This window comes from Peromyscus maniculatus, chromosome 11 (genome assembly GCF_049852395.1).
Source record: "Peromyscus maniculatus bairdii isolate BWxNUB_F1_BW_parent chromosome 11, HU_Pman_BW_mat_3.1, whole genome shotgun sequence".
NCBI lineage: Eukaryota > Metazoa > Chordata > Mammalia > Rodentia > Cricetidae > Peromyscus > Peromyscus maniculatus.
Genome location: NC_134862.1, coordinates 36,556,203 through 36,575,030, shown reverse-complemented (window position 1 = coordinate 36,575,030; position 18,828 = coordinate 36,556,203). Strand labels below are relative to the sequence as shown.

At 43.7% G+C, this 18,828-nt stretch overlaps 1 protein-coding gene across 3 annotated transcripts in view; it reads left to right on the top strand.

Moving 5' to 3' along the window:
- Nckap5 (NCK associated protein 5) overlaps positions 1 to 18,828 on the top strand; it is a 934,454-nt gene that overhangs the window by 14,004 nt on the left and 901,622 nt on the right. The window contains exon 1 of one of the 3 annotated variants that reach the window (XM_076547268.1): positions 16,866 to 17,196. The exons of 1 other annotated variant lie outside the window; for it this stretch is intronic. The gene's annotated coding sequence lies outside the window, so the exon portion shown is untranslated. Of the gene's footprint in view, positions 1 to 16,865; positions 17,197 to 18,828 lie in introns of those variants that run through there. One more of the 3 variants, XM_042258028.2, reaches the window with a different exon arrangement.

The following is an 18,828-nucleotide window of genomic DNA, read 5'->3' as shown; positions in this document are numbered from 1 at the left end:
GACAGGGTCTCGCACACCTCGGCTGGTCTCAAATCACTGAGTAGTTGAGGATGATCTTGACCTCCTGATCTCTCTGCCTCCACCTCTCAAGTGCTAGGATTACAGTCCACCATGATGTCAGGTTTCTGTAGTGCTGGCGATGGAACCCCAGCCTACATGCATCCTGGGCAGCAGTCTATCAGCTGAGCTACACTCCCATCCCTACCATATGTGTTGTGATAACAGGATTCCTTTAGTGTACCCCCCCCCCCCCCCCCCGAGTTCCAGGCTCCGTCCTAACAGCAAGACATCACATTTCTGTTCCTTGTTTGCTGGGTACTTTGTATACTTCTCCTTGGAGATTATATACATTGTGTGTATGATGTATGTATGTATATCTATTTTGTAGAAGAGACAGCTGTCACCTGACGCTCAGAAAGGTTGAATGATTGTGCAAGGCCAGAGAGCTCAGTTGTATGAGCCAGGATTGAAACTCAGATTGGCTTCACTGTTGATCCATAGCAGAGCTCTACAGACCACCTTTCAATGTGTCTCCCTGTCCTCTTAATATACGTGTTGTGTTTGAACATGGAAGAGGCCATAGGTCAAAGCCTTTGAAAATTCATGATCATTAATATCGAAACTCAAATCTAGCTGCTTGGAGAAAATCTGTAAATGGAGGTCTCTCCTGGTGCCATGGCTTCTACATGGTTTAAGCATGTCTCTGGAGAGTTTACACATTGACAGTTTTGTGTCCATTCTCCCGATGCTAGTAGCAAAACTTTTAAAGTTTGGAGTCAAGCTTATCCCTCATGTCTGTCCTTTAGTATCAGGTGTTTTAGACAGGATTCTCTGGAAGAATAAAACCTGTGGGGTGTATACGTATTATAAAGGGGCATTTATTAGATCGGCTTACACAGAACAGAGGTTGTCTGAATGCCGCAGAGGCTGAGAACCTGGTAGCTGCTCAGTCTGTGAGGATAAACATCTCAGCAGTCTTAATGTGGTGATGGAGGCCTGGAGGACTCCAGGGAGCCGCTGGTCTTCAGTCTGTTGAAAGGCCCAGGAACTTGGAGTTTAATGTTGGCGAAGGTTGGCAGCAGCATCAGTGGCTAGACCTCCACCAGCCAGAAGGGGAACAGGCAGGCAGCCTGCTCTTTCTTTGGACCTCTTTACATCTAAGTTGCCCACTGGAAGGTGCTGCCTACCCTGGGAGAGGGACTTTCCCTCAGTGAAAACTTTCTGGAAATGCCTACAAGGCCTGTCCAGAAGTGTGTCTTTTAGTTGATTCCAGATCCAACCCACTTGACAGTCAAGATTAGCCATCATGTCATGTGATCTCTTTTTTTTTTTCTCTCTCTCTCTCTCTGGATTTGATGTCATCATGGTACTATCAGCCATGTAGTGATGGGGATGCTGGTGACCTGCAGTTTTAATGTTTGGCCTCCAAATAGCTCCTTTAAAAAAATAAACTACCCATCTCTTTTTAATGAACTACTTATCCTTGAGTATAACATTAGAGCAATTGGCCTAATGTACTTGGGAATGTAATAATCTCAGTGGTTTTGAATATCTGAGTGAAGTCTTTTCATTCCAGTTACTTATCAGACCTCTGCCTGCAAAAATGCCCGTTAGAGCCAGCCCGCCTCCTAAATGGCGTTTCTGCTGTTGACAGCTACAGGTACCATAGCTAAACATCTGCTCCTAATTTCAGTAGCTGTGGTTTCCCATTAGGACTGCTGATTACTGATCACACTACGTATTTTTACTTTAGAAAGATATTTAAGACCCCTGATCATACCACCAAGGGCCATATTTCTGTTGGGTTTCAGAAGAGAATACGAGGTAAGGTTCCAAACTCTGAGTATCTGGTGAGTGCGATACCCTACGAACGTCAGCTCCTGAGCACAGGAGGGCCCTGCTCTGCATCACCGTGACTGTCTAAGGTGCCTAGGGTCATGAGTGATAGGAAGCAAAGACCTCAGTCTCTCCTCTCCTCTCTGCTGTCTACTGACATCCCATAGACCCCCCCCCCCATTTCCTGTGAATTGTTTTATTTCAATTTAAGGTCACTGTACAAAACAGAAATCCAACCATGAATGAATTCTCAGTAGGGGCCCGATGTCTGATATTGACTTTATAGGATTTTGCCTCTAGATAAAACTGCCATGTGCTTAACTTGACTGGCCACACGGACACATTGATCTGATGTCTCTGGTTCGTAGATTAGTGAGTGTGACTAGTGCTGTGATAAGCATGGATGTGCTATGCTGTCTTGGAATGCTTTGGGGAACTACCCAGGAGTGCTATCTCTGGGTCATATGGTTTGTCTATTTTATTTATGAGCCGTAGATTTTATATAACTATCTAAAATCATTTATGCACAATAACAAGAAAGTAGATGGAAATTGTCTAATGAAACAGAGGCCTAATGGGAGGGGATAGATGAGAAAGAAGAAGACAGTCGATTGTTATGGGGAATATGCTCAAAGATATTTATTTAGCATTTAACGTTTGTGTGTGTGTGTGTGTGTGTGCGGGTGTGTGTGTGTGTGTGTGTGTGTGTGTGTGTGTGTTATATGCATGTGTATATGTTCAGGTAAAGGTATATGCCTGCCTGTGGAGAACAGAAATCAATTTGGGTTGTTTTCCTAGATCTCCCTTTACCTGAATTTTTGAGACAGGGTTTCTCACTGAACCTGGAACTCACTGAATCAGCAGCACTAGCTGTTCAGGGAGCTCCAGGGATCCTGCTGTGTCCACTTCTCTGGGGCAAGGATTATAGGCACATGCTGCCCTACAGCTCTTACATGGATGCTGGGATCTCAATGCAAGTCTGCATGCTGTCTGCCCAGTCACACAAGATTACGTATTTGTATGAAAATGGCTCATGTAGCCCAGTATTATACAACCTTATAGACATATGTGCATATATATATATATATACACATGCACACACGTATGTGACTAGATGTTTATATGGAAACTTAGCAGATGAGAAAAAGCAGGTTCACAATGGAGTGATGTCTATCACCTAAGGAAGACTCTGCAATTGGAGAACATTCTGCTGCATAGGATTGCCACAGTCTTATTAGGTGTGAGAGTAAAAAGAGTAAAATATGATGGTACAGGCCTGTGCTAGCAGTGCTGGCGAGGCAGAAACAAGCATATTTCTAGGGCTCACTGGCCAGCTAGTCTAGTCAAATTTGTGAGCTCCGACGAGAGACCCTGTCTCAAAAAATACAATGGAGAGTGGTAGAGGAAGACTCTGTATACATGCACAGACAGAAGCAAGTACACACAAATCTGCACATGCACACACACATACTCACAAGAAATATACAAGTTGAATCCAGATACAGATCTGGGTGACTGAATGATGGTGTATGCTTGCCATCAGAGTGGTTAGCTTCAGGGATCTGACTCATATTAGGCTTCTGCAATGTGACTCATGGGTCTTCTCGGACACCCAGATGAAGGTTATTGCAGCAAGCACAGACTATGGAGAAATGATCCCACCTACATTTAGCTTGTGAGCCAACAGTTTCATTGGGGTTACCCATAAGACTATGAGCAACTTATGGATGGCTATACCTCTGAAGAAACTGTCTCTGCCAGCCACCATTAACTGCTTAGGCACCCTCAGGGAAGGGGTGAGGCCTCATGAATCCTTACATCAGCAAACCATTAATGGCCTATAAATACTTAGGAAGGACAGGACCTTGGAAGTCCCCGCCACTTCTCAAAGATAGAGCATTTATGGGGCCAATCTTATGCAGGTCTCCAGGGCATCAAAAGCAGTTTCATCAGGAATCTCTGCAGAGTTAAATGAGATTGAAACCATGGCAAGTGGTTCTGTCATGCCTTACACTCATCCTGCTGCTCCTCATGGCTGTGGAGTATCACGGACCCATGGAGTCATCACCCCAAAGCCTTTCAGTACTAACCATATACTAGGTCTTATGATGGGCACTGGGATGCTCTTGTGGATATGCCAAGGTACCTTCCCCCTAAATCTTACAGTCTCATGACACTTTTGGAAAAGATGAGGCATGCACTATAACATGGGTCCAGACTCTAGGGAAAGGTTGTTGTCAAGGGGCAGTCAGTGGAAGGATGGAGCCTTGGAAGGCTCAATCAGAGCACCAGCCATTGCTCCTGAATTAACACCATGAAGAGGCCAGGAGTGGGTGTATCATAGTGAAAATTTACAATTTTGTTCAATTATATCTATTTTTAAGTCATTTCAAGCAACTGAAGTCCAAAGATTTGAGCATTTTATGAAGCCTGAAGGTGAGGTAGCAAATGGGCTGCCTGACTCATAGAGCGGAAAGCTTGCTGGCCAGTCTCCATTGCATCCCCCCAGGACTCCCAACTGATGTTTTACCTGAGGTGGCTCATCCAAGCACACACTGGTTCTTGGTGATTGGGCCAGTTAACTGTAAACCCAGAGGGCTGTTATGGAACACTGACCTTGGCAGGGCATGACTGCTACTCCCTTGGACTCAAGATGATCCCAGGAGATCTGCACAGGATTGGTTCCCTTATGGTTCCATCACTGAGAAGAGGAGGAGCTTACAAAGTCCTGTCCTCCCTGAGTATTTATAGTTAGTTGCCGACAGAGATGTTGGCTTCAGTAGTGTGGACACTCACATACTGCTCATGTAAATAATGCCCATTAACCCACTGCTCCCAAGCCAGCCTCCAGTGGAGTTCTTTTCTTTGGTCTGTGCTGAGTGTAGTATCTGAGGTAAATAACCATTTGTTAATCTCCCCCAGGAAAGGCACACAAAAGTCCCAGACTAAGAACAGTCCAAGGTAAATGCTTTGGCTTTCCCATGGTGCAAAAGTGATAGGCATTTAGTAAACCTGGTTGTCTGTGAGCGGGCATCTTCCTGGGCCATCACCAGGCGGTGTGATGCTTTCTGAGATGTCGGCCTTCCAGCTGTGAGCTCCAACCCCATCTCAGCCATGTAGTTACAGAGAACAAAGACCACATGCAGCATGCTGCTACGTGAGATGAAACCACGGTTATGACTTTAAGTAGCTTATTGGGATGCTGCCCCATCAAAGTTGAGAAGCATTTTGTTTTCCTTCAGGGCTCCAGGCTGTGCTACCCAATCTTTTGAATTTTCCATCAGCTGTCAACTCTGTGTCTTATGTTTTCTGGTTTTCTCTGTAGCTAAAGGCAATACAAGGACCAATTTCTGCAGAAATGTTTACATAGTCACACTGTCCCTGGGAATCGGGACAACTGCTAACTGATTTATGTGGCCTGGTCCTAGATGTTGCTGAGTTTTCAAGAACCAAGACTTTATAGAATATTGTGCAGCTTTGCAATAGAGATTATTTTCAAACATTTCTGTTTACTGCTTAACCATAGGTGTTTTGATGACATAAAGGTGACTTTTGATAGAGTCATTTATTTATTGTGTGTTCATGTGTGTGTATGCACAGAGATGTGCATGAATATGTGTGTGCATGTATGTGGGGGTCACAGGACAGTACTACCCCTCAGGGCCTCTTATGGAACTTTACCAAGCTGACCAGATTGGCTGGCTGGAGAGTGAGCTTCCAGTGATCCACCTGTCTGCCCCTCCCATTGTCTTGCTATCATTGGGTTTATAGGAACATGCCACCAGAGTCAAATTTAACCAGAATCCTGGTGATCCAAACTCAGGTCTTCAGGCTTGTGTGTGACTGAGACATCTCCCCCAGATCTTTGAGAAGGACCTCTGTGGACTGGGTTGGTCATGATTAAACTCATGGCAATCCTCCTGCCTCAGCCTTCTGAGTGCTGGGATTACAGGTGTGAGCCATCATGCTTGGCCAATAGAATCATCTTAAAAGGACATTTAGGATGGCGTTTGTAAAAAGAGATAGATTTGCGTTTGGTTTTGAAAAATTCTCTGGTCTGGGTTGTAAGTACATTGGTGGATTAGCAAGTGTCGAGTGAGGGTTTGGAGAAGGAAGCTGCGCTTTACTGCAGGGGAGGAAAGGAGTAGAAACATCCCTTTTAAGAATCTGACCATTTATTTGAAATGAGGCATGTGTCTGAGAACAATTAGAGAACCACTTGGCAACACACTCTTTAATAAGCACTGAATTGAAGGCACACGTTCCATTGCTGGCTCGGTGAGGGATATAGAAATAGATGATAGAGTGGAGTCCTGAGTGTTGACAGGACCAGGAAAACGCTTGCCCAGGGCAGTCGCTAATACTCAGACTCATCCAAAAGCCTTGTGGCCAGGGCCGGCTATACAAAGGTCCAGAGCCTGGAAGATTTACACTAATCCATCAGGTGGGGAAGGGGGACAGAGGAGTGCAAGGAAAGGATGGGGGAAATGGGTCCCAGTGATGAAGGATGAGAGCCAGATTCTGCAAGCTCCTCTTTGCTTCTAGTCACCCCATTTGCCACCTGTTACTACTTAGGGGAGGGCACTGATGTTCACATAGGCAAGGACAAACCACCCGGGATTAGACTCTTTCCTAGGGCTACCTGCATTAAAAAAAATCCCTAGTGTGAGTTCTTTATGGTGTGTGTGTGTGTGTGTGTGTGTGTGTGTGTGTGTGTGTGTGTGTGTGTGTATGCGCTCGTGCACACATGCACACATGTACACATGCGTGTGCACAATGCGTGTGTTCATGCCGAGTCAGAGATCAGCTTTGACTTTCATTCCTTAGGATACTCTTAACCTTATTTCTTTAGGCTGTCTGGCCCATGAGTCCCAGGGATCCTTCTGCCTCCCCCTCCCCGGTGCTGGGATTATAGGCACACACTACCACACTCAGATTTAAAAAGACTGTTTACATGGGTTCTGGGGATCAAACGTGGGTCCTTCTGCTTGCCAGACAATTGATTTCCTGACTGAGCCATCCCCCAGCCTCTAGTGTGTTCTGATAAATGACCCAAGAGACCTGCAGACGGTTCCCTCGTCTTTGCAAGTCACCTAAACTCAGATACAGTGATGACTGGCTGAGGTTCTTGCCCACCCCCGCCCCCGAAAGCTCAGAGCCGAGCCAGGCGTGGCTTCCAAGCCTGGGAGACGACCTGTCTGAACTTCTTATTCCCCTAGTAGCTTTTATAGAGTTCTCTGGCCAGAGGGAAACTGCAGACCCACTTGAAAACCATATAAAACAAATGTGTGATGGGATTGGCAGTGTTCTGAACAGCGCTACCAAGAATGCATACTACAGGGAGGGACGGAGAGCCTGTTTCGGACTGAGACCGATTTTGAATGGAAAAGCTTTTATTACAAGAATTCTCTTCATCAGTGAGTTGTGCTTTTTATTCGCTTGCCTCTGTCCCATGTTTCGGTTGTTAACCTTCCAACAGTGTACGCCATGATGACTACTTTGGGACACACTGGGGAATTCTGTCTTTGAGAAGAGCGGTGTGTTCTTTTTTTATTAAGAGGGCACAAATATCTGACTGACGACTCTACACACCATTGTGTTATTGTGGTCTGTCGCTTGTTACATTTAATGTGTGATAACTATCTGTCTCTATTCAATTTGAAGGGCCTCATTGTCCCAGTTCTGTCATTCTGAATTAGGAATTATGTGGATAAATTATAGTCCTCCTATTTTAGGATATGGTTAGGAGAAACAAAGTATGTGCTTATCGGGGCCTTGCACAATCTGTAAGGAACGGTGAGTCACTGCCCACTCCGGGGTTGGTTTCCAGACCCAGCAGATGAGCGCAGCTTCTCCTCCAGGCCGCCAGGCACTCCCACTCAGCCTTCTTGTTCTCCTGGATGCTGGGGACATTTCCAGCAGCTGTTCCTGCCTTTGGGCCCTGAACTCCTCCACTTGGGAGGGAGATGGCTGAGTGACCGGGAAGGGTGTCCGACTACACAGGAGGCCCAGATCTGAAAGGATAGTGTGTCACCTTCGATGAGCAGCATTTACTCAAAGGATATACGCTTATATGTATGTGTGTTTTAAAGCATATGTGTGTGTGCTTGTGTGTGTATGTATATATGTGTGTATGTGCTTGTGTGTCTATGTCTATGTGTGTGTGTATGTTTGTATATGTGTATATGTTTATGTGTAGGAATGGCTATGTGAATGCAGGTTTCTTCAGAGTCCAGAAGAGGATGATGGTTCATCTGGAACTGGTATTGCAGGGAACTGTGAGCCACCCAACATGGGTGCTGGGAACCAAAGTCATGTCCTCTACAAGGGCAATACATGTTTGTAATCCCTGAGTCAGCTCTCCAGTCCCTTATATTTTTTTAATTTAAAAAGGGAGTTTCATGATGGAATTTCCATGTGTACATTAAATACATTTTTGTACTTACCTGCCTTACCTGCCAAGTAGGGCCCATATCCTCTCCCCTGCCCCGCTTCTTATCCTCAGAGACCCTGTCACTCTCACGTCCTTTGGCTGCAGTAAATATGAAAGTGCTAATATCTGTGATGTTCCAAATTCAGCTCGTTGGAGAGCCAGTGAGAAGTAGGATTCCCAGGTCATACATTACATGCTTTTATTTCTTGAATTATTTTTAACATCTATCTATCTATCTATCTATCTATCTATCTATCTATCTATCTATCTATCATCTATCTATATACCATCTATCTATACTCTATCTATCATCTATATGTCTATTGCTATGTGTGTGCACATGTGTGCCCAAGAATAATGTGGAAGTCAGAGGTCTGTTGTGGAATGTTATTTTAAGGGGTGTTACTTTTGTTTATGTTGCATTTGTTTAACTCTGTGAAGCTGTGATACTGTGTCTGTCTAATAAAGAGCTGAACAACCAAGAGGCAGGAGAAAGGATAGGCAAGAATGGCAGGCAGAGAGGATATATAGAAGGGGAAATCTGGGAGAGGAGAGATCTAGGGGTGCGAGAAGGAGGAGGACATCAGGGGCCAGCCACCCAGCTACACAACCAGCAATGGAGTAAGAAAGAAAGGTAGACAGAAACAGAGAAAGGGAAAAGCCCAGAGGCAAAAGACAGATGAGATCATTTAAAGTTAAGAAAAGCTGGCTAAGTCCAGTCAAAGAGAGAGAAGGGGCATCAAGATCACGATGGGGAAACCTACAGAGACAACCAAATCAAACTAGTGGGAACTCATGACCAACAGCTGTGGAGCCTCCATGAGACTGGACTAGGCCCTCTGCATAAGCAAGACAGTCGTGTAGCTTGATCTGCTTAAGGGGCCCCCTGGTAGTAGGATCAGGATCCATCCCTGGTGTACAAGCAGGCTTTTTGGAGCCCACTACCTATGGTGGGACACCTTGCACAGCCTTGATGCAGGGGGAAGGGGCTTGGACCTGCTTCTACTGAATGTACCAGGCTCTGTGGACTTCCAATGGGAGACCTTGCCTTGTTGGAGGAGGGAAGGGAGGAGGGAGAAGAGGGGGATCTGTAATTGGTATGTAAGATGAATAAAAAAATCCTTTAAAAAAAAGAAAAGAAAAGCTGGCTAGAAACAAGCTAAGCTAAGGCTGGGCATTTATAATTAAGAATAAGCCTCCGTGTGTGATTTATTTGGGAGCTGGGTGGCAGGCCCCCCAAAAAGAGTGAAAACCACAACAGAGGACAGCTTGCAGGAGTCAGCTCTGTCTTTCTACTATGTAGGTTTCAGGGACTGAACCAGGTCATCTTGCTTTGCAGCAAGTACATTTACCTGAATCCTCTCTCTAGTCTTCAGTATTTTATTTCTTTGGTTCTATTATAAACGAGATTCTTTTCCTGATTCTGTTTGACGTTACACTGTACTATTCACCCGACTTTAACATGTTGATTCTTCATCTTGCACCTTGCTGAATTTTTATTAGTTAAAACAGTTGTGTGTGTGTGTGTGTGTGTGTGTGTGTGTGTGTGTGTGTGTGTGTGTGGTCATTATATTTTACTTATACTTAAGATGTAATTTGAAGAAGAACAGGGATCTTTTTTTTTTTTTAAATCTTATTTCCAATTTGGATAGCTTTATCATTTATTTTCAGGTTCATTTGTTCTGGATGGGCCATTCCAAAGTACAAATTATACTGATTACAAGTGATGAAGGGAGGAATCCCAGCCCAGTTTCTGATCTTAAAGGAGAAATTCTTAAAATTCTTAGTTTTCATCACTGAGCACAATTTTATATGTGGGCTTCTCATAGATGATATTTATTGTGCTGAGGTCATTTCTTTCTATTCCTAATTTGTTGGCTTTTTTTTTTTTTTTGTATCTTTAAGGGGTGTTGAGGTTTTTTGTTTGTGTTTGTTTTTGTTTTTGAGACAGGGTTTCTCTGTGTATCCCTGGCTGTCCTGGAACTCACTCTGTAAACCAGAGATCCTCCTGCCTCTGCCTCCAAAGTGCTGGGATTAAAGGCGTGTGCCACCACTGCCAGGCAAGTTTCTTTTTTCTTTTTTTTTTTTAAGTGTACCCACATACATAGAACACCATATTAAGCCAATTTTATTCAGATCGAATTTCTCTGTCTCTTTTCCACATTCCTTCCATCCCTTTCATCCTCCCCTCTCTCCCTCTCTTCTTGTTTTGATTTCTCATTGGATGCTTCAATAACCAACATTTGCGTGAGCTCCCTCCAAAGCCGGGAAAATGGTTCTGTGGGTGCGAGCACTTGCTGGACAAGCATGAGGACCTGAGTTCAGATTCTATTCCACAAAAAGAAAACTGGGTGTGGCTGTGGATACCTGGAGCCCCAGGGCTGACACAGAAGGACCACTGGGGCTGACTGCCTTCTGGATGCCAGAATAGCTCCAAGTTCAGTGAGAGACCCTGTCTTGAGGGAATAATGCAGAGAATTGTTGAGAAAGACACCTGACATCCTCCTTTGGCTTTTGTGTGCACACGTGCTCACAGATGTGTCTTACATGGGCATATACACACCTACACTGCCTCAATTATATCCCCCGTCATAGAAACACATACATACATACACACACACACACACACACACACACCCTATTCATTGTGCTCTTGAGTTCTATAAATTTCTAATATTTTCTATTATATACTTGGTATCCTGCAGCACTAATATTACTGATTAATATGCTGTCAATATTGTTAGTAATACAAACACCAAGAGCAATCAACAATTTTTGAGCATGACTGAGTTGGCAAGTCCTGAGTTAAGTAATTTACATGATTTAAAAAAAAAACGTAATGCTTATAAAAACCCTGTAAGATAAATAAGCATATTCATTAATTTTGATGAGTATTCTCAGCTAATACTATCCAAGAATAATCTAAATTATATTCTTCATGAAAAAATCTACAAATAAATAAAACAATTTCTGTTTTTTTAATCAGTTGCTTCTCATCAGTATATTGCTTCCTTAAGTTTTACCTTGAGACCCTCACCCTTTCTACTTGCATTTTGTCTTAGAGTTTCTGATGCTTAAGTGAAACACCATGACCAAAACACAAGTTGGGAGGAAAGGGTTTGTTTGGCTTCCACTTCTGCATTGCTGTTCATCATCAAAGGAAGTCAGGGCAGAAACTCAAACTGGGCAGGATCCTGAAGGCAGGAGCTGATGCAGAGGCCATGGAGGAGTGCTGCTTACTGGCTTGCTTCCCCTGGCTTGCTCAGCTGCTTTCTTATAGAACCCAGGACTACCAGCCCAGGGATGGTACCACCCACAAAGGGCTGCTGCCCCCGCCTTGATCACTAATTGAGAAAATGCCTTACAGCTGGATCTCATGGAGGCATTTCCTCAACGGAGGCTCCTTCCTCTGCTCTAGCTTGTGTCAAGTTGACACACAAAACCAGCCAGTACAACTGACCCCTCGTCAACTTGACACAAACACAACACTATTAAGCCACAACTTTCTTTTCTTATTCACCCCCAAGATCTTAAATAAGTTTAAAAGTCCCACAGTCTTTACAAATTCAAACACATTAAAATTTCAGTTCCTTTAAAATAGCCAATCTCTTTAAAAATCCAAAGTCTTTTAAAATTCAAAGTTCCTCAACTGTGGGTTCCAGTAAAATACTTTCTTATTTCCGGGTGGAGAGGAGGCGGGATCAGGGCACAATCACAATCAAATCAAAGCAAAACAAAATTCCAACCATCTAATGTCTGGGATCCACTCATGATCTTCTGGACTTCTCCAAAGGACTTGGATCACTTCTCCGGCTCTGCCCTCTGCAGCACACACAGCTTGTTTTCTAGGCTCCAGCAGGCTCCACTCCACTGCTGCTGCGTTCTTGGTGGTCATCCCATGATACTGGCATCTCCAAAACACTGGGGTCTTCTTCTGCAACTGGGCTACACTTTCATCAACAGGCTGTCCTCACGGTGTCAAGCTTCAACTTCTTTGCATGACCCCTTCAGTTCTGGGCCTTCAACTGCCACTGAGACTGCACCTTCATCAGTGGCCTCTCACAGTGCCAAGCCTCAGCTGCTTTCCATGACATCTTCATGCCCTCAAAACCAGCACCACCTGGGTGACTCTTACATATTACCAAGTCTGGTTGCCAACATGAGGTACAACCTTGGGCCGCCTCTGGAACACAGCTTCTCTATGCTCTCAGAAAACATGCCCCAGAAGATTTCAACTTAGTGATGCTGGTCTCTTCTTACGTGGCACTAATTCCTTAGCTCCAGATGACCAGCATCAAGTATCTTGTTAATCACAGCTGATTCTTCAGCCTCAGTTAACCAGAACCACAGAATCTTAATTCAAAATAACAAATGGCCCTGATAGAACCTTTAAACTTTTCTCCGAAACTTCACAAGCCAGGCCTCCATCTTCTGCACTGCTCTTAACATTCTTGTCTTCTAAGCACCTAAAGAATATCTCACTGAGCTCTTAATAACCAATGGCTCTTCTAGCCCAAAGTTTCAAAGTCCTTCCACAATCCTCCCCAAAACATGGTCAGGTCTGTCACAGCAACACCCCACTATGCTAGTACCAATTTGTCTTAGTTAGGGTTTCTGGTTTTTTGATGAAACACTGTGGCCAGAAAGCAAGTTGTGAGGAAAGTGTTTATTCAGCTCACACTTCCGCATTGCTGTTCATCACCTAAGGAAGTCAGGACAGGAATCCAAACAGAGCAGGATGCAGGAGCTGATGCAGAGGCCATGGAGGGGTGCTGCTTACTGACAAGCTTCCTCTAGTTTGCTCAGCCTGCTTTCTTATACAACCTAGGGCCACCAGCCCAGGGATAGCATCACACACCATGGGCTGTGCCCTCCCCAACTGATCACTGATTGAGACAATGCCTTACAGCTGGATCTCATGGAGACATTTCCTCAACTGAGACTCCTTCCTCTCTGATGACTCTAATTTGTGTCAAGTTGACACATAAAACCAGCCAGTACACATTTGCTTTGTATATCTGAGTCTCTCTTAATAGTTAATCTTTAAATCACTTAGCATGGGTTTGGCCTATGTTAGTGAACAGAATTTTTATAATTACTTTTTTTTTTTTTTTTTTTTTGGTTTTTCAAGACAAAATTTCTCTGTGTAGTTTTGGTGCCTTTCCTGGATCTTACTCTGTAGACCAGGCTGGCCTCGAACTCACAGAGATCTGCCTGCCTCTGCCTCCTGAGTGCTGCAATTAAAGACATGCGCCACCACCGCCTGGCTATAATCACTTTTTAAAATAATTGTCTTTTTGTGATCTAGTGTGAAGTAGTTCTTATAAGTTTAACCCATTTATATTTATTGTGATAATATTTTTTACTTTTTTAATATTTAGTGATTTATATTTTTATTTTAATTTCAGCTTTCTTTTCAGGCACCAAATGGATGACAGTTCTCTAACTATGTACACATATGAATTGGTTTGAAGTATATACAACTTGGTTTTATTACATATTCCAGTCTTGACTGGCACCAGGCTTCCCAAGCTGAGTATGCTCATATTTCCCATAAGTACTTGGAGATTTCCTTATATCTGCTACTACCCAGGATTTCCTTTTTATGTGCCAACTGAGAGTAAATTCTGTTTATAATTATGTATTTATCATTTGGTTTATGACCTCATTTGAAATAATTTATTCTTTTGAACACAAGTTGTATTTGCTACACTATATAGTCTTCTTCAGATATTAATCTTGTTCTAGTCCTAACTTATGTGAAGTGATGTAACATGAATTCATTATGTGTTCTATATACTAATAAATTCCAAAAGTTTGAAGGAGAAAGAGGAACAAAATGAATTTCCTGTCTTGTAAGCTTAAAGTACAGTTGTCAGGGGAACTACCTATATACACATAAAAGTGAGATAACTCAAAAATATGGCACCCAGAATGGAACAAAAATAAAGGTCATGTACAAATGTATCATGAGTTCAGAGGTCATTGTCTGGAGTTGGATTGTTGAGAGGAAAGGTTTCTGAGGAAGGACTTCCTTCCTAGGGACCAACATAAGGACCAATGAATGCAGATGATTGTGTATGGGGCAGGTTCACGGGGTGGTAGGAAAGCAGCCCAGTCAACCAGAGTTCATAGAATTGGAAATATTTATGAGAGTACAGCCTTTAAATATGTACTAAGCATATACTACTCACATTGGTCCATGTTCTTTAAAGAGCTGAATCAGTAATGTGTTACATTTATGTTTATGTATATACATATATGTACATTATGCATATATGTGAAGGGAGGGAGCATTAAAAGGAATTATAAAAAAACTAATGCACTTGACTATGGAGTTTGAGCAGTCTAGAGATCTTCTGTCAGCAAGCTGGAAACGTTAGAGAGTGACTTAACTCCAGTCTGAACCTGAAAGCTAAGACAGTCACCACCAAGAAAAAATCCTCTCCTATTCTCTATTGTTGATTTAATAAGACATTCCATAGATGGGGTAAGGCCTGCACATGAAGGTGGGCATCATACTTGCTTTACATATGTTAAATGTATCCAGGAAAATTCCCACAGTCACACCTAGAGCATCGTGTAACCAAACATCTGGTCACCCCATAGTACCTAGTCAAGATGACATATAAAATCAACCCTAATGGTACCCAGAAAACATACAGAGCGCACAAATATACCAGAGAAGGCATCTGTGTGGAACCAAGGCTTAGATGGAGTCCCAAGAGCCAAGTAGGAGTCCACAGGTAAATGTTTTAAATTGGTCAGGGAAAGTGGGAAGAAGTATTTTCTAGGCAGAAGAGGCCAAAGGCATGGAGGTAAGTCAGTATAGCATCTTAAACAATTATAACTGTTCCATTGTGGCTGGTACAGGGAACATGGAAAGGACATTGGATAAGAGGATGGAGGGAGAAATGATGATACAGGTCACGAGTGCTTTGGGTACCACATGGATGCTCTGCATCTTATCTGAAGGACTAGGGTCATGAGTACTCTGGGTACCACATTGATACTCCATACAGTATCTAAAACTAGGGACACAAGTGCCTTGGGTACCACATCAAGTCTCTACATCTCATCTATAACCCTAGGGGAGCCTTAAAACTATTTTGAAGAGGAGAATGAACAGAAAACTGATGGGAAATGGGAGGGTTAGAATCAGAGAAAGCTATTGAGAGATTCTTGGTTTAATTCTGGTGAAAGGTGCCCAGGAGATAAACAGAAAAAGCAGCAGTGTTGATATATTTGAAAGCAATTAAGGAATTAGAAGCTACTGACTACATGCCAGTGAATGAGAAAGGAAGTTGGGGGTTGGGAAACAAGGATGAATTTTACTATCCTGGCTTCTAGAAATGGCTAAGAGTTCAGTGGTATAGAAAACATGACAGGAAGAGACAGATGCAGTCCAGAACAGTTTGGAAAGGGAATGATAGCTTCCCATATTCAATATATACATGACTGTAAAGTTTTCCTCTTATTTGTGATATTTCCAACTGAGAGTTTAGAATAATGGGGCCTTAAATGTTGGTGCTTCTTAAGATGAGAACTTCAGAAAACACGTCTAAAGATACAGGCTTGCTGTCAGAACAAATGTATTCAGTCCATAAGTAGCAAGACAATTAACAATGATAAAGTTTATTTCAATAGTAAAACCTTCCAGAGGGGTGTTCTGCGTGTTTTTCAACAGAACAAATCCCTTTCCTCTCAGATGGCATGTGGACCAATGTCACTTTTTCCCTTCCATCAAGAAGAAAAAAGGAAGAAGAAACTTGCTCTGCTTTGCAGTATCCCAGTGATGACATTGTTTTTCAAAGTCATCTAAAAAAAGACGCTGTGAACAGACGTGTATTCACACTGCCAGAAACGCATGCCTGGCCCCAACACAAGCCTGTCATGCTTAGGCATTTAGATAATGGCTTCCCCCGTGAGCTTTCCTAACATTTATTTACTGCTATAAATGATTGCACCGAATGCTGTTGCAAGCCAGGAATCCAGTTCCTCGGCATTCAGCATTCTCACTACCGTCCCTCAGCTTGATAAAGGGTATTCTGGCCGTCAAGTGGCTCCTGTCACTGCTTAGGACAGTGTATGCCCAGGAGGGTGGGTCCTGACTGTTTACAGCCCTGCCTGCTTGTGAAACCCACTGGCCTCGCTCCACAGAGACCAAGCCCTGGTTATAAATATTTCAACTCCCCATCCCCAATATTTTTTCAGGGTGGATCAATCCCTGTTTTCTTTCCCCTCCCATCTGGCTGACTGATTCACACTCTCCCGTGAATTGTCACAGCCAAAAAACAGGCGAAGACTGCCAAGCACTATAGGCAAGGCTTTTTCTACATTCATTCGGGTGAAGGGGCCAGACAAGGCTGGGATGGATGGGCTAATGCACATTGTGTGGGTGGATGTCTGAGCATCGATGGAAACAGCTTACTGTGGTAATCTGTTGAGACCCAGGAGGCTGGCACTTGATGGTGAACCTGCCCCTGAACTCAAGGTGACTGCTCAGCTGAGCTCTGGCTTCTGTGGTCCTTACTGCTAAGCTGTGTGTGTGTGGGGGGGGGGGGGGGTTCCCTCAAATAGAGCTGGTTAAACTGGCTGAACCACAGCCTTCCAGAGCAATCTCTCCCAGCAGTGGCCAGAAGGTAGTTCTGCCCTGGCAGGAAGCTGAGTCTAAGTGTTTGCTTTCCTGCCTGGGCTCACAGTTAGTGCCAGACATAGCCAGGCCAGAGCAGGGCTTGGTCACAGACAGGGTAGCCATTTCCTGATCCTGGCTTGCCTCTGGAATCCCAGCTTGCAAAGCCATGCTAGCTCCTTGGCTGGCCTGTCATGGATGGCTATGATTACAGATGAACACTCAAGAACCTTCCCCGGGAAACAGAGCCAGGTAAAGCCAAGAAAGAAGCTGATAGAGACAATGATGGAGAGAGGTAAAATCATGCCTTTGTTTTTGTCTTTTATTCTAAGCTTTTAAATGCAAACTGTTCTCATCTTATTGCCTTATTTTAGAGCATAGTATAAATATTGGATAGCCTTCAATATATCTGTAGGCACTAGTGTGAGGACTCAGTGGGTCAAGGGGCTTGCCACCAGGCCTGACAATTAGTTTGATCCCTGGGACCCACGTGGTGGAAAGGGAAAACGGATTCCCTCAAGTTGTCCTCTGACCTCCAGATGCTCACTGTGGCTTATGCACACACATACACAGATACAACAATAAATGAAAATGAATATAATACTACTACTTGTCTTTGGAGTTAAAGCTATATGAAATCAAGCCAGATTGGATTTTTATAAAAAAGATAAAAATGGCACAAGTCTTCACTGCTAATTTTGAAGAGTCTTCCCTTTAGTCTCTACTGTGACTGGGGGTGGGGGGGTGTCCCTATTTCTACCCCAAATATTCCCATGGGGAGTCCTCCTTGCCATGAAAACACCTGAAACCTCCAGCTTTTGAGGCATGTTAAAGTTTCCTCAACTCCTATTATTTTCCTTTCTCTAAAGTTGTCATACAGCATGAAAGAGAGACAGGTAGCTTATCTGTTCTAAGAGATGAGGTTATTGTATGTCAGTTTGCAGGTATTACATTATTAAAATATTTCATGAGTGTGTGTGTGTGTGTGTATGTGTGTGTGTGTGTGTGTCTGTGTGTGTGTGTGTGTGTGTGTGTGTGTCTGTGTGTGCTCGCATGCACTCATGGCATGGCATGCATGTAGAGGTCAAGGGACAATTTATGGGAGTCGGATCTCTCCTTCCACCGTGTGGGTTCCAGTGATCAAGCTCAGATCGGCGTGCTTGGTATCAAGTGCCTTTACCCACTGAGCCATCTCAGCCGCCCAGTTTGACCTGACTCCTCCCTTTCTGTTTTTCTCCCCACCTGCGTGTTTACAGTTGTTCATTCAATTGAAATTTCACATTTAAAAAAGAACGAGTAAGCGTTAGTCAATGCCACTCTCTTCCTTCTTTATTATCGCAACCATCTACAGAGTTCACAAAGGGTTTCCACACTCAGAAATGAGGAGTCTCTAAATGCAGCGTTCACTGGAAAACCATCCAAGAAAGATTCACTAGCTTGTGACATGAAGTGTCGCGATGGATGGGATGTGCCGACAGGACAATTAAGTCTGAGACAGTTGATGAAAAAGTGGTACTGTGGTGAGCAACTGGTCTCTGCTGCTGAAGTTTACTAGCATGAAGGATATTTCTGGTAATTCTTTCAATACAAGGAACACATTGTGGCAGACACATCTGGGTGACACACGTCCTGGAACTCAGTAATCACGCCTGGGAGAGAACCTACATGCATGTGTGTGTGTGTGTGTGTGTGTGTGTGTGTGTGTGTGTGTGTGTTGAATTAAACAGCCCTCTGTTATGAGGGAGTGGAAAGGGGCCCCAAATATTGTGCTGAAATGCAAGCTAATTGATGGACAGCATAATCACCACCTTAGTCAGAGCCCGGGGACTCTTCAAGCAGCGAGCTGTAAATTTAAATGGGAACCCAAGGCTAGCACACCGCCCCCAGCTCGGTGTTCCATTACTTCATATGTGAAATATTCAGTGAG